We start from the raw sequence: 13,922 nt of genomic DNA, 5'->3' as shown, positions 1-13,922 counted from the left end.
GCCCATGTGTTATAGCAGAAAGTATATTTTTCTGACTTTCTTCTTGAAGTACTCCATCTAAGATAAACTTTAAATGGTACACTGCTCCCCCAGGTTTTTGTAATTTTGAAGGTCACTTGAATTTGTTCTAGTAAAAATTAAAATCAAGTATGAACTTAGCTCAACAGTGATCTTACTGCATGCAGTCCCTTAAAAGCAAGCATGATCATCAGAAGCCCAAAACTCTGTTTAAATTATGCCATGATCCTGGAGTGTGATATTTAACCAGAAGGAAAGTGAAGTGCTCTGTGCAGATGGGAAGTTCATAGGACATTGTTAGATGCTGAAGATACATGAACATATTTTACAGACAGGGATGGAGATGGACACTTACTCAGTCTCACTTCTCTGGCTTTAATACTGCATAATGTTTCGGGAGCTTATTAAACATTTACAAAGTTCATCACATTGTCTAGTATTCATTCACTAAATCTATTCAATAATACAGTAACATCCTATGTAGACCAGTCTCTGTTACATAGCAAGAGAGCTTTTTTTCCTGGTCTGGGACATGTACAGAAAATCTCTACAGTGTCCTACTAGTGTTGGACTAGTATGGTGTTCAGCCAGAACATTCCACATCTGATAGTGGATCCATGTTGGTACCCCAACTTGATGGAGAAGCAGGGAGGTGCATGTGGCTCCTTGCAGATTCTTCCTGGTAATTCTATGTGCATTTAATAAGCCTCAGCGTATTTTTAGTTTTGTTTCTCTCTGAGCTTTTCCCCTAAGCTGGGTCTCTTTGGTTCTATTTAGCTGAAATGTTACTGTTGCTTCTGAGTATCACTGGGCATTTAAACAGCTTTGGCGGTATGTTGCACTTTTTTTTTTTTTTCTTCCATTTTCTCCCTAAGTTCGTTTTGAATCCTCCGGTGAGTTCTGGGAATTTATTTGTTCAGTTTTTCCCTATGTTCCTTAAAATCACTTGGATTTCTGAGAAGCCTTATGTTCTCCAGAAAATAAGGTCAAATTTTGAGACTAATACTTGGCATGTCACATTTCTTACGCGTGATAACCTTTCCAGTAGTCAGCACTGCCACAAGTCATTTCTTTCCGACTTTATCTTTGAGAACTTTCTGTTCTGATCATTGGCTGGCATACAGGCCATCTATAGATTTGCTCCTTCAGTAAATGTTCATGTATTCAGATTTTGCTTTGAACAAGCATCATTTGAAGAAATGTGTCAAGTGCTGGAGTGTGCAAGGAGTGTTCAGTTATGTTTGCTAGAGATTTTTCTAACACTGAGTGAATGGACATAGTGTTTATATGTGAAATTCTCCCAGTCTGCAATGTATTCGATGCTTGGCCCTAAACTAAGAAACAGTTGGAATGTCTTTTCTCTGCAAATGATCTTGTGAAGATCAAGCATTATTATTCAAAAATGTAATAAGTTTAATTCTGTTCAATAAGAAAGTGTTAGAAATAATGGGGTAAAATACTGAGAAGAGTAAAAAACAGAAAAAACCATACTGGACTGTTTACCAATATAGGCTAATCTCCTGATAAATGAATTATTGCACACATTTACAAATACCCTAAAAACCACAATTAAAACTAAACCTGTGTATAGTTTTAAAGGATTTCTTTCACTGTGAATTGCAACTAGTAAAAAAAGAGATTAAATCTTCAAATAATTTAAAGAGCCACAACTTAATGGAAACCAATATCTGTGTCTACAATTAGCATAGTAAGAGTCTTCCCCTCATTACATTTGAATAAATTTCAAGAATTTGAAAGAAGAAATGACATAGTGGTCATGTGCAGCACTGAGACCCATGCCTTAATGTATTCATTTGATGAATTCCCTTATACTTGAAAGCATACAATAGTATTTTAGTAGTTTTTTGATTTGTTCTCAGAAAGCAGACAGTTCTGACTGAAGTTTTAGGTGTTCCTCTCAAAAAATCACACATTGTTTAAAAACAAAAATGCAAATGAAATTACAGAGCACTACCAACTACTACCAATATAAATGCCATTCTAAATAATGATTCAAAATTAGGAAAATGTTTCTTACATTAATGTTCATTGTTTGACATGCCAGTGGCTTAAAGTGAGATTCCTTGAGAGCAGTAGGAAACGGTGTTTTTAAGAGAAGATTGTTTTATTGCTGGGTATTAGGCTATCTCTCCTTGTGATCTCTTGCTACATACTAGTTTTCAGTAATAGGTATTAAAAATTCTCTCCTTCCTGCAGACCAGCAAAATTAACTGCCCAATGATTCAGATTTGTGTTTAATTTTGCAGTGCAATGTGAATATTTTTGTATGCTTTGCACTTCTGTCTTTGTATTTCATATATGGAATACACATGACAACCAGCTAGGTTGGATTTGTGTGGTCATCCTACTGTCTTCCGGGGGAAAAGAGTTTTTAAGAATTAACTTAAGCTGCTGTGATTCTGACTAGTCCTTTAATGCTTGGAACAGGGTTCAGATTCCAAAATTCAATCCCATTGGCTTCAACAACTTAAATAATATGTGTGTATATATGCATATATGCATATATATATATATATATATATATATATATATATATATATATAAAATTGTAACAGCTGCATTGTTTATTTCATTAAAACCTTTTGGGATTCCTCAGGTTGTGCATTTTATACAGAAAAAAGTGAGCTGTTTTTCTTTTCTTTTTTTCTCTTTGAGAGAGATTTTTTTTCATCTAATAAATCTGAGTACAGTAAAAAATCATGTACCCTTTAAGTGGTAGAAGTATCCTGCTTCTTTAAATGCATAACATTAATCTTGACATTAAATGAACTGTTTGTTGCACTGTATATTACTTTCATGTTTTTTTTTTCGTCCACAGGTTGATAAGCACATGGGTAGGATGGTAGGTCCAAAGCCTGACTTTATTCTTTTTTCCACCAAATGGATCAACAGCATTATAAAGAAAAATAAATAAATAAATTTCTGCTCAAATACTATTAAATTAATGCACACCAAAATCCTGGAAAGATATCCATGGGTCAGTTAGCAGTTCAATTTCCTTGTTGATTTAGACCACAAATTCTCAGCCACAGAATTTTGGTGAGCTGTGCTTGCTATGAGGAAGACACAATGTTTTAAGTAGGAAATGAAGTCGTTTATACAATGTGCTTATAGTGCAACAATCTCTGGTTTGTTCTCTGCAATTCCTTAGAGGCAACAGGTTGTAAAAGCCAGTCCTCTTTTCCATGTTTTCTGTTATTTCTATGCAGAAAAAGGAAAAAAAAAAAAAAAAAAAGAAAAAAGAAAAAATAGCTGTATTTAGCTGTAAATAGCTGTAGCAGAAAGTATCTAGTATTTAGATTTGAATAAATCATCTGTCAGGAATATCCTGGTGTTCTTCTGTGACTGTATAAATAAAATATAATAGTAATGTTTTATACTGGAATGTGAAAAAGTTTATATAAATCATTATATACACTATTATATACACTTTCAAGATGTGATATTCTCCCCCACTTCATCCTGATGGAGCTCCTTAAACCATCGAAACTGAAGTAAAATCACCTCATGGTGATCTCTCTCTTTTTTTTTTTTTTTTTCCCAGGCATGAAGTTATGGAGTTGCTAATCCAGTCTTTTATCTTGTGTTCGCAATTATAATGTCAAGATTGAATAATCTGCCTTTATCTCCAGGGCGACAGCTATGTAGAAACATCAAAAGGGGCAGTTTTTTTGCCAGCATCTAAAAACACTTGTTAATTGCTACCTATTGAGGCAAAGTCAAATAAAGTGGGATGAAAAACAGTATTTCTCTTTGACAACCTTGTAAAAATCTCAGCAATGAAGCTGTACGTGTTAAGTATCTTAAGAATGCATTTAACTGAGATCAAGACCATACTGGTCATACGGCAGGCTCTCTACAAGATACGATATAAAAAAATGCGCTGATGGTTTAGAAAGTTCATTGTTGAAAAGAAAGTATTGCTTCTATTTTCCTGTTGAAATTTGCTGAGGTTATTTAGTAGTAGTTTTCATATACAGTGTGAAGAAAAAGCTGTGCTGGTATAACTGTCTTCAACATAAAAAATAACTTTTGTTTTTTGTGATCTTTTCACATCTTAAATTTCAGCTTTATGCTGTTTTCACTACTGTTGGCCTTACATGACCTAATTAGTGTGAAGACAGGTAGTATATATTAATTTGACCTGTAAGAAGTACTGTGGTACAGCAGAGAATGCTAAGTGTGTTAACCATATGTCTGTACTTCTTCTATGCTTTGAGGTGACAGTTCTGCATTGAGTGTAGGTGTCTGTGTAGTACTTTTGAAGAGGCAGTCCAAGTGAAACTATGTAAATGGATGAGTAGTGTTCACTCCATAGACTAGAGTGCCATATGAGAGAGCTCCTTAGTTCTAAACAGTAGGCTTAGATCCACAGCCAACTGAGGCTGCCACTTCTTTTACAGTGGTGCTGTATTAGGACTAAAAAAATCTACAGAAGTATAGTACAAATTAGCAATCGTGCAACCATCTTGCTAATACTGTGGTGAAAGTAAATACTTGATATATATTTATGACTGGTGGATCACTCTGAGGTTTTCAGAAAATAGACAGGATTTCCTATTTCTTCTTTTCATGTGCTTTTGTATAGTATACTGTTATTTATATCACAAAACGCACAGTGTAAACTATGTAGGTCACTCCAACAGTAATTCCTCCTATGTATTTCTGTGGAAAGTACAACACATACAAAGTGCACAATAATGCTATTTGTTAGTGCAAATTCTCATCTTCAAATCTTCAAAATGCCATTTTTCAACACAGCTACTACCATTAACTATACATTTTTCACTAGGAATGAACAATACATGCATGCTGTGCTCATAAAAATCCGTATCAGCAAAAGTTAACCACTACCACAGTCACCACTGCCAGAACACACCACCCGCCACCTCACTCTGCTCATGCCCACTGTTTAGTCTCCAGAAATGTTCAGTCATTGTTGATGGGTGTCAAAGGGTGCAATTTTTATTTTATTTATTTTTTAAACATTGGTGATGTTCTTAAAGAAGATCTCATAATGATTTTGAAGTGTAGAAATAATTTCAGAGACTTTTTCTTGATGAGCAGAAGGACTTTCATCCGTAGTCACCACATTTTTACATTTTGAAAATATGGGATTTGGCAGTGGTTGCTCCTGGTATCCCTGCAGGAGCTGAGGGAGATGATAATACTTATGATACAAACCAGTCACTCCTGCCAACAACTTAATTTCACCTGTTTGCCTACATTTACTGTATTTATGCCTTCTGCTGTCTCAGAAAATCTAAAAATAAAGGAAGGCTAGAATGTGGAAGTGAGATAATAGCATCTCTTGATAATACAGAATCAACAAATGGAATGCTCTTTCTGTTTGCCTTGTCTTGTTGGCAAGAAAACTGCAGATAAAACATTTTTACTCCAGGTTTTGAGTTTGATTCTCTACGTGCATAACAGAAATACCAAGTGCGTGTCTTTCCCTGTGTTTGCCTCATCCCTTTTACTTGCATAAGAAAGCAAGAGATCGCTGTGGTTAAATGAGGGGCCCTGTGTTTTTACTGAAAAGAGCTTGAAGGGGATTACAAAGATGCCATTAAAAAATCATGGAGCTTTAAAATGAATCAAGCCTGGTAAAGGGAGCATTGTAGCTCTTCTGCTTTTAGAAAAGCAGTACCCATTAATGATAACGCATAAAAAACAAAGTTCATTATTAAACTCAGTGGGATTTGTATGTTTCAGTGGTGTCAAACTGTGAATGCTGTATATTGTTTTAGGCTGGAAGGGAAGTTACTGTTTGAGTTTGTTATTGTTACCTGATTAGGTTTTGGAACTGTTGAGGAAGTTTAAATAAGGTACTAAAGGAGGAACTTGACAGGCTTTTAAGATAGATCTAGCGCTTGAATAGCTTTCAGAAGTTAAACCTTGCAAGTGCAGAACATCAGCTTTGTAGTGCAAATACCTCTTCTGTCTTTCAGACGAGTGTGGAAAATTAAATCATTAAATACATCCACAGTAGCATCGGGATGCTCCTAGTAAAGCCAGGGTCCTCAGATGAACTTGCACTGAGTTGGTCTGAGCCTTCTGCCTGCAGCACTTCCAAGTACATTTATGCTGGAAAGCATTGTAATGGAAGTGTTTTAAGTGTCCTGTTATTAGGTGTGTTGCAGACATAATGGCACAAAAACATATATGTAACAAATCTGAGAAAACTGATCTGTAGAATTTGATGTGTTCCAACACTATGGAAGCATAAGTCATTGCTACTCAGCAGGACTGACAGGATTGATCAACATTGTCAGCAAGCACCACAGCTGGGGCAGATTGTCCTGGAGTGGATCTGCAGCATTGTTCTTGCACAGATCTTTGTCACTATTGGAGTCACAATTAAAACTGATTTTTGAGGTTTTGTGTAACAGGAGACAAAATGCTGCACTGGTTTAATTGTTTTAAAATGGCCAAGGCAGATCACGTTCTTGCTAGTTTTCATATGTAAGTAATTAAAACCACGGTATCTGCATTTGTGCTTTTAGAAATGTGATTTGTTACTAGAGTTACCAGTTATAGGTTATCAGAATTATTCACTGTTTTTTTGTATTATTTCCACAGAAAAGGATGCTGAAATGGATCCAGAAAACCAAGACTGGAATAGGTCAGCCTTACCTCGTGTCAATGTGAGTGGCTGAGGCCAAGAGTGTAAGTACAAAGGATTTTAAGATTTCATTACAAGTGATTATAAGAATTTTGGTGAGAACTACTATAATAGACAGGAAGAATGTTACACTGTCTTTGTTAGGACAGTTGCTTCTGCTGGTGTTGAAGATACACTGCCTTTAGGAAAAAAAACATGAATCAACCCAAGAGGACCATAAATAACTTTCAGCTTATAGTCTTCAGCTTCTTAATCAAAATCTAAAAATCATTTTAGTTAATAGAAGAAAAATGGAAATGTCCTGTTGGGACAGTAAGTGACTTTATATTGCATGTAAAAATTCTTGATAGGAGAAGAAAAATGTTCCTTTTGCAGTGTTAGAATTGCACAGGTAAGGAGTATGTTAGGTTGCTGCAAGGCAATACTTAAAAAAAAAAAACAAAAACAAAACAAACAAACAAAAAAAAACCAAACCAAAAAACCACCAAAAAACAACCCATTCAGCATATTCAAATAAAGAAAAAATCTTTTGTCAAAGTCTTCAGTTTTCATCATTTTATGTCCCCAGTAACTTGTACCTGAACTAGAACATGGGTTTAGTTTTAGATCCCTCAGTGTATTATTGCTGCAAAAAACCACAGTAGTTTTTTAACTACATTTTTCTACAGCCAGCTTTACTAGGTTTTTCTGAACCTTGTTTGTTTAATTTTACAAAGAAGGAAGAACTATTCCAGTGTCTTATCTGGAATTTCATTCATTAAATTAACACAGAGAATATAACTAGTTTTTAAGCATACATGTGAGAGAGATAGTAAGTGAAGCATGAGAATCTGAATCAAAAGTAATTCTTGGAGTGTATAGAAAAATCTGGATTTTCAGTTACTGTTTGCTGAGGTCATCTGTGCCAGTATGCTGGGAACAGCGCTGCAGAGTCACAGAGTGACATTTACAGCTGTTCTTCTCTGAAGATTTTAGGGATTTTTCTGCTTCTTGTGTGGTCCTATAGTTGGAAGGGTGAAACTATACCTGTCAGAAATATTTAGCCACCTAAAAAATCCCAAGAATAAGACTGTTTTCATTTTTCTGCTTTCCATCTATTTGTCTTTAGGAACTTATCCACAGTTTTAATTAATCTTGCTTTGCAAAAATCTTTTCCAAGAAACAAACGTTAAAAGTATTTAAAAATATACCTCATGCAAGGTGCTTCCTTTCAGTTTTTAAATTTGTACTTGCTGTATTGTTTTTCAGAAATTTCAGCTGTAAGATTGTTCAGATGGTTTATGTTTAAATCAGGGCTAGTGCCTCTTTCTGAACTATTGGTGCACATGCAGATTCCATCACAGGATGTCTGACTGGTCTTGCTATTGGGCAGCAACAGCACAGCCAGTCTGCACAGTAAGGGAATGTTGGGAGTGTCAGTGACCATACAGCCATGCCACTTACTCTGGTCTGGGTGTACACAGTGCTTCTCAGCACATCTATTTTAGCGTTGTAGATTTTGCATTTCATTTCTGTCACAGCTGAACAGAAAACAGACTGTTTCTGTGTATTTGCTTTGTTTCTGTTCTTTATATTATCTCTACTCTTTATGTAAAAGTACATCTCGCTTCGTTACAAGATACATGCTGAAGGAAGATAATTCATGTGACAAAGCATTTTCACCAGATTGCATCAATTCATTACCACTAAGCTGTTTTTTTGCCTAAACATAGATTTCATAAGGAGTTGAAATCCATAAGTTTAACCCATAATTCTATCATAATACATCAAAATGAAAGCTATTGTTTGTATCTGGAATCTTTAACTAATCTTTTCTTCCTTTCTTTCTTTTTTGAAGAAGTCAAACTATCTGTATATTTTCTGCACTCCATTTCTTTAGTTTACGTACCCGTCAAAATATCTGTGTTTATCTTTGTCAGGAAAACTGGAATTTACAGACTATGTGTGGTAAACTGTTTGCTCATCTTCATCATCAGCAAATCTGTTGCAGGATTGTCTGTTTAAAGCAGTTATCCACGAAGAATCATACTGACAATTCCTAACCCGAGTACTTAAATGCTGAAATGTCTGTAATGGTAGATTTATAATATAGAGAGTAATTAGATAAATTCTGCAATTCCTACTTATGTTAATTTAGTTCATAGACACCCAAATACAGCAAAACATTCACATATAATCCCATTAAAGTCAATTTCATAGCAGTTCTATATGTCCTTAAATGCATTTTTGGATTAGGGCCTAAATACTTTTCCAGTAAAATGTTGTTCAGCTCCTGGTTCTTAAGTAGTCATGCTAATAAAAACTACTGCAGCAACCTGAATATCTGAGTAATGAGGAGATCACTACATCCAACTGTTTGTGAAGCTTGTTCTTTCTACCCTGCACATGTCTAGGCAGATATGACTTGGGTTGAAACACAGTGAGAAGCAGCTGAGATACTTATGGCAGAACAATCTGTGTAGCTTCACAGACAGAGGGACGTGAATGAACTGTGTGAACACTAGTTTTAAGTAAACATAAATTATTGTAGATTAATCATTGTAAAACAATTTGTTTTTCTAATGCCTTGTCAAAGTTAAGTCAGCAAGTTATTCTCTGGAGTGCTTGTGTTTCCTGAAGGAAAGGACTTTGATTTCACTGAGGAGTAACTACTCCAGAAACTATAACCTGAAGATGTAAAACAAAAAATTCCCCTTAGAATGAGTACTGTGAATGTGATGTTACTAGCAGAGGGATAAGTGCCCTCTTCTGGGGAGGCACTTCTAAATGAGGAGAAGTCTGAAAAAGGGCAGGTGATAGCTGAGCATGTGGTGCTGTCATTATCATGTGGTTTATAGGGATTAGATAGCTGACAAAACTGACATTCAGTTTTTGTTCTTACAGTATTTTTCTTGTGATGTTATTGTCCTTTTCCTCTTAAGCTGTTCTTCTTTTTTTCCTATGAATGCATTCAGTGTTAAGGAATTAAATGTCCACATCCACAAATGTGCTTGGGAACTCTGGCAAATTGTTTGAAGAGCTCTGTATTCTGAAACCTTCTGGCTAGTGTGTTAAGGTGCCCTTATCTAGATCCTTCTCATGGTGAATGTTGCTTCCTTGCAGGTAGATTAAAGTATAACGAAGACAGAATATATTTGACTATCTCCAAGGTGTTTCACATTAAATATAGCTGCTTTGATGCTTGCAAGTTAGTGTATGTAGCACTCATTTTCTGTTTCTTCCATCTTAAACTTATCACTTCAGATAAAAGAGAAATACCTTCCACCTGATACTGCTCTATTAGTCACTTCTGGAGGTCTAACTTCCTATTCCTACCCTCTTCCTTTCACTCCTCTGTGCTTTATCCTCAAGATGTTTCATTGTAAAACTTGTTCTGCATGGTTAGAACTTTCCTCTTGGACTGTCACATAAGATGCTCCCTGCTCCAGAGGTAGAGAGTTCATAATCTGTCACATTTTCTTACTGAGAAGCGCATCCAAAAAATTCCAGTGTAATCCCAGCAGTAAGAACCTTGCAATTTTCTGGTAAAATTTGGGATGAGATATAATGCAAAGCTCTTGTCATAGAAGAAATACTAACGTGATGCAATTCATGTTTAAGAGCATTCTGCAGCAGCACTAGAATAAAAATCCAATGGTTGTACTCAGCTTGGACTGCGGTCACAGTCAAGGTGTTGCTCCTTTATCCATTATTCTGACAGAAAAACTTGTCCTGAAGATCTGGCACCACTGAATCTATGGCAGCTGTTGCAATGCATAATTAATTCAACCCTGGGATGCAGTTTCAGACACGGTGTCAGTAGATGCAGGGAGCCTGCACAATGGGCAGTGTTTTCAGTAGTCTAATATTTATGATAAAACTTCTTAATGGTGTACGTACTACGCATTTCTGCAAAACTGTGTGGAAAGGAGATGGATTCCCAAATATGTTGAGAGATTCCTATGGAAATTAATGTCATTTTCATCCTCTACATAGAGCAGGAAATAGATGAATTAATGTCTGTATAAGCATTTCGTTCATGTACAGCATAAACAACAAAATATGTACAGGAAAAAACTGATTAACTTTGCTGTGGAAAAAATGAGAACTGAGATGAAATGCATTTAAAGCACAAGAGCCCCCACACCACAAAACACAAGAGGGGGGAGACCAAGAAGGAACATTTTTCATAGTTTTCCAAGTCTGTTTTGGATAATTCTTGACTTCAAAACCCTTGCAACAGTAGAGTTACTTTGCTTTAAGAGGCTATATGGTGTTGAGTGTGAGCAGTGTCTGCAGTCTATTTGAGCAGAATTTCATCTCAATTGATTATACTCAAGCTGGTGTTTAACAGCTAACTAGGAGTGAAAAGAGGAAATTTATCTTCTACAGAGAATTATTCTCAGTTAATGCATGGAACTTTATTAATAGTATATAAATTAATAACATGTATGTATTTTTTAGAGTGGTGGGCAAATATTACCTAGTCTAATGCTGATTTAAAATAATAAAGAGCTCCCTACCACTGGAAAAGTGCCTCTTGTTATGCTATAGGCTTGGGTAATGCTCAGATGAGCCAGAACAAAGGATCTATTTGGAAAGAAGTTACATTAGGATTTGGTCCAATTAATTCGTATGTGTCCCCTTTTGTTGTCAGCTGCAGAAGGATACCCCGTAAACAGTGGCCCTCTCAAAGGTTATTTAGGAATAGCAGAGTCTCCTAGTAAAAATAGCAGTTTTTTAACCTACCTACAACAGTTAGTTCAGTGTTTCCAATAGGGGAAATGACAACCAAAACCCAGAGCTTTGTTTTATTTTGTTTATTTTTGTATTTGGAAAAACCCTGCAGTGCAGTTCTGACCTTTTCATATGCAGAAATAAGAGGCAGGGGAAGTAGGCTTTCCTGTCAGTTCTTAAAATCTGTTTCTCCCCTTTTTCTTCTGATCACTGCTTGTTTATCTCCAGCAAGGCTTTAGAGAAAATTATTATTTCAGTTAGACCATAAAGACCTTCACTTGCCACTGCCAACATGTTTCCTAGCAGAAATAGATTAGCTCAAATGGCAAGATCAAGGCAAAAGCTCAACTTCAAAATCTGGTGCACTGCAGGAAACAAGCAGCATGTAATACATGGTTTAACTATACTTTGCTATTAATACGTGCTTTATTCAAGATTTACTTTCTTATCTATATTATTTTAAATACAGAGATATAATAGAATTTTTTTTTTCTTGTTTAAGAGAAACAAGCATTTATCACAAGATAAGTTAACAGAAAAGGGCAGCAGAACAGTTTAGGATGGTTACAGGGAAAATATGAGAACTGAAAAAAATCTTATCGACTAGCAAGATTAATCTGGTTTGTGAAACTGACTAAATTAGGCAAATTTCTAAGCCAAATTGGAAGTGATTTTTAAAAGCTCAGACAATGGGTAATCTCTGTACTACCTTTTCTTATGTGGTAAAATTGTTGTTGAAATTTCTGAAGTTTAAGTAGTTGAAAATCTTTAAGAAAGGAATTAGGCCATGTAATATGCATGATCATTGCTTGGGGGTGAAAACAAAGGCTTATCTTCAAGAAAGTGATAACTGTTTTGTTTGCTTGCTTTTTTTTTTTTTCTTTTTTTTTTTCTTCGTGTTCTCATAATTTCACATTTTTGAAAGAACATAGTATTTGCTATTCCTGAAAAATGTGTTATAAAAATCCTTCCTTGTGAATGCTCCCTCCCTGTGCTGGGCAGGGCTTTGAGCAACATAGTCTAGAGGGGGATGTCCCTGCCTATAGCAGGAACTCAGAACCAGGTGATCTTAAAGATCATTTCCAAACTGAACTATTCTATAATTCTATGATTCTGGTGAAAAGGCTATGCAGACAAGTTAGGTAGAAAGATTTTTTTCCTGTGGAACATTCACTCTATAGACAGTGATAGATGGAGAAGAGAAGAATAACCAAGAGATAGTATAAAAGCTGTCATAGTATGTTATTCTTTGCAGAACTGCTATACTTGTGCAAATCAGGGCAGGGGTCAAAATGCTTTTTTTTTTTTTTTTTTTTTTTAGAGGACAATGCATTTCTACAGAAAGTGTGCTTTGGGACAGCTGAAGATCTAATTCCATGAAGATATTTCTGAGAAACTGTGTGAAAATATTAAGCAAATGAAAAATAAGCCATGCAAATTTAGTAGATCAGGAAATCTGAGAAGCAGAATAGTTAATTCTCATTTCATTGGATTCTTTTTGAACTTCTTCCTTAAAAACTGACTTAGATAAGAAGAAAGGGTTAAATGAGAGGATGGGACCATAGGTAGAAAAGAACGCCTACTTGTGAATAAAATAGTTCTGACCATTCCATAACATAATTGAAGGCTGAGCTAGCTATTACACAGCACCAACTGATTTAATTTGACTGAAAAACCAGAAAACTCTCTGATCACCCAGTTGTATAATTGACTTAAGGAGTGTAAATAACATGTTTCTCTTTCCATTTGCTTTTCCTTCTTTATTTCTGGAAAGAATGTTGCAAATTAGTGGAAGCAAAGGTCTGCTACTTTGCAATGTTTATTTTTGACAAATGGAGGCTCTGTTCATGAAGAGGGCACTATGTGACTTAAATTTGACCAAGTCCACTTTAATAAAACACCTAGAATATAATTTGCCTTTTGCTAGTATCTTCATGAAGTTTATCTGGAAAACTGTGAAGTTCAGTGAGGACAAGTAAATCTTAAGTATACCATGACAGCAGAAGTTTTCCTGATACTACAGATGGGCTTTCTGATGAGTTGAGGCAATGGAAACATGATTCTGATGTTTAGTGTATGTAGTGTATACATGTGTATGTACATCTATTTATCTATACTATATGTACATATATATACAATAGAAACCAAACAGAACAAAAAAAAACAAAGCAAAAGAGGAGCCATACAGGATCATAGAATCATCTGGGTTGGAAAAGTCCTTCAAGATCGAGTCCAGCTGTCATTCTGACCTGCCAAGTCCCATCATTAGACTGTGTGAAAACCTTCTGCGCAACAGTGCAGTCTTTTGGATTGTCTGTCAGATGTAGATCATTAGCATTAGATGTACAAGGGGGGAAAAAACTACAACATTCTTGAGGGGAAAATGGCTGGGCAAATTCAGAGCAGTGCTGGAAATGCAGTTTTTTGGTAGGGAAGAGGGATTAAAGGAGCCGTGCCATCTTAAATGCTGTGTTCTTTTAGGTGATGTGGAACTGTGTTATGGTTGCATTGCATTCTCCTTCTGTAATGTTTTCATTTTGCA

General features: G+C 35.6%; 1 long non-coding RNA gene across 1 annotated transcript in view; it reads left to right on the top strand.

The window, feature by feature from the left end:
- The window catches only part of LOC107315791, a 45,285-nt gene extending 31,993 nt beyond the window's left edge, over positions 1 to 13,292 (top strand). The window contains exons 2-3 of the long non-coding RNA XR_001556059.1: positions 6,622 to 6,708; positions 12,702 to 13,292. This is a non-coding gene — a long non-coding RNA (uncharacterized LOC107315791). The remainder of the gene's footprint in view (positions 1 to 6,621; positions 6,709 to 12,701) is intronic.
- The last annotated feature ends 630 nt before the right edge of the window (positions 13,293 to 13,922 follow it).

Source organism: Coturnix japonica, chromosome 6 (genome assembly GCF_001577835.2).
Source record: "Coturnix japonica isolate 7356 chromosome 6, Coturnix japonica 2.1, whole genome shotgun sequence".
NCBI lineage: Eukaryota > Metazoa > Chordata > Aves > Galliformes > Phasianidae > Coturnix > Coturnix japonica.
The sequence above is the reverse complement of the archived record's forward strand: the minus strand, read 5'-3'. Positions and strand labels throughout refer to the sequence as shown.